This window comes from Apis dorsata, unplaced genomic scaffold (assembly GCF_000469605.1).
Source record: "Apis dorsata unplaced genomic scaffold, Apis dorsata 1.3 scaffold_683, whole genome shotgun sequence".
Taxonomy (NCBI): Eukaryota; Metazoa; Arthropoda; class Insecta; order Hymenoptera; family Apidae; genus Apis; species Apis dorsata.
The window spans coordinates 2,431,815-2,434,470 of record NW_006263864.1 but is presented as its reverse complement, the minus strand read 5'-3'; the positions used below and the strand labels follow the sequence as shown (position 1 = coordinate 2,434,470).

General features: G+C 47.2%; 1 protein-coding gene across 1 annotated transcript in view; it reads left to right on the top strand.

The window, feature by feature from the left end:
• Positions 1–2,656, top strand: part of LOC102675478 (Down syndrome cell adhesion molecule-like protein Dscam2) — a 105,893-nt gene that overhangs the window by 53,219 nt on the left and 50,018 nt on the right. The gene's annotated exons all lie outside the window — the stretch shown is intronic.

Below are 2,656 nucleotides of genomic sequence, written 5' to 3'. Positions count from 1 at the left end.
TTTTTTTTTTTTTTTTTTAATCGCGTCGAGTTTCGTGAAATATTGCCAGCAGTCGAGCCCTGGCACGAGTCCTCGAGCAGCGTCATCAGCAGCTTTGAAAATTTCGAGATCTATATACGCGACGACGCGACGGATCCTCTTCCTTTCCCTCCTCCTCGAAGGAAACTCGGTTAACGAGTCGCGTAACGGCGCGTTTTTTCTCTCCAAAACGAGGCGTGAAACGTCTTCGCCGGTTAATTTGCTGGATAATAAAATTTCCGCACGGTGTCTGGCCACGACGTAATGCAAATACGAGATGCGGCGAAATCGCGGGCCGTTGAGACATTTTTATAGAAAGCCTCCTCGTTTCTCCACCCCTATTTGGACGTGGAATCTCGCATCGAGGTAATCACACTTATTATTTCCACCCTTACGCCACGGTTACTAACGCGTTTCAACGGCTGAAATTCCGAGCAATTTCCTCGGAGGATAATGCAATACAGGAGGGAAGGGTGGGATAGGTAATACGCGCGATGCAACGAACGACGAAATATTGACACTGGTGGTGCGCGAGCACTGGTGGAATCAACGGTGGCAGGAAAGCAGGGGGAGGACGAGGGTGGACGAGAGAGGGGAGGGAGAGAGAGGTCGGGACAACGAATATGAATACTGTATCGAAGCAAATGTAGTCGTTTATACGTCGAGGTGTGAACACACGGGCAAAAACATTTTCGCGCGATGCATTTTCTACCGCGTCACGCACGGCGACCCGCGCACACGCACACGCACACAGGGCCAAGCTGCGTTGAAAATGGTCACGGAAGAAGGGAATTTACGTAATATATTTCGCGTCGGAGAAAAAAGCAGCGAAAAATAGCGGCTAAAGCGTTTTCCCTTTGTGCCGTGTCGCGTCGTCGCTCGTGCAACGATTTCGCGTAATTTACATTAGAAGGCGCGGCCCGTATNCTCCCCTTTCGACCCTTTCCCACTCTTTCCCACCCTCCCGCAAATCCAATCCAAAATTTAGCCCGTGATATCGCGATACACGCGTCCGATCCTTTTTCCAGAAAATCAAATGTGTTTCGTTCGTTCAAAAAAAGAAGAAAAAAAAAACTTTCGAGAGGGTTTTCGATCTCTTCTATGGTTCCGATGGAACCATGGAATCTGTGGTCGGTTCGAGTCACGATTCGAATATTCATCTCGCTCGTTGAGTTTTACTCGCACACCCCGTATCAATCAGGGACATTCGAGAGGGAGAGGGGTTGTTTCGACTAGTCGGTTCTGTGTTCCCTCGCTAATGGTTGTATTCAAGCGTATTAAGTTAACTCGAAACGAGTATGTTTGGAACATCATTTTCCTATATGTGTGTGTATGCGCGCGTGTGTGTATGTGTGCAGAGGCATAATGCCGCTTGCTCGCATAAAGCAGCTTGTATTCCGTTAATCCGATAAGGCTCGGAGCGTTTGAAACGGGAAAGGGAGGGGTAAAAGGGAATAATTAGCCCAGATTTGGAATCGATTTAACAGAAACAATAATCTTATTTACATCCCCGTTTCCCGCTTTATAAATAATAAACCAGATCCCCCCATCCCCCCCTCCCATCCAAATCCCAGTGTTGATCGCGCGAAAGCGTAATCGTCTTAAACCGACAAAGGGGTAAAAATTGGAGTGAATAAATTTTTCGTTTAATAGACGAATTTATCAAGCGAGGCAGAAAAAAAAATAAAAGCAAAGTGAGAGAGAGAGAGAGGGAGAGAAACAGCTGATTAATACCGCGTGAAAACAATGTGACATTGGACTATTTATATTTTTTCCGCCCTCGCGAAAGGGAGCGGCAGTTTGAGGGCGCGAGTTGTTACACGATTGATGCACAGCTAACTCGCGAGATTTTTTTACGAGCATCGATCCGCACACGACTGCATGGGATTAACCGGTGGCCGCGCATCCCCTAGGGCCACAACCCCCTTCCCTCCCCTCCCCTCCTCTCCCCGCGTAACGGCGCACGTTATTTCGGTCAAACGCAGCAATGCGCCCAGACAACGGGAAATTTTCATTTCGCGCTACCACCGCTTAATAGCCGGCGTTGCCCTCCATTAAACGGGCCGGGCCTAGTTTTCCAAATCATTTTTACCAACCAACCGTCTTTTTTTTCCCCTTCTTCTTTTTCTTCTTTCTTCTTTTTCTATCATTCGTCGATTTACGAATACGCGGGGCATAACGGGGCCCGAGCGGGCAAGCGGGGAGAATTTTCCATTAAAGGAATTTGCATATTAATGGAACCGAGCGGGGAGGGAGGGGGAGTAAGCTTGTAGTAAGCTGCGGGGACCACGATTGGCCCGGTATTTCGATGAGGAGAAAGAAGGGAGGGGGAGAGACAAAAGATAGAGAGGAAAAAACGAGAGCGAGGTGTTAAAGCGAACGGATAGCTCAGGTGTTTCATCTGATTTCTATTATATATCGATTTCTCTCAATGCGTATATTGTACTCGCAGCGAGAAATGTTTCGAATGAAAATCGAAGGTATATTATTGTGCCGCTATTGGCTCTTTCGTGAATGGACGCGTGAAAGGTCGCGCGAAGGTCAACTTTGTTTTTTTTAAACGGGATCATGTATTTTTTTTTAATATTTTTAAACCATCGATCGATGCAGCCCCGTACAAAAAGTATTAATCCACGTT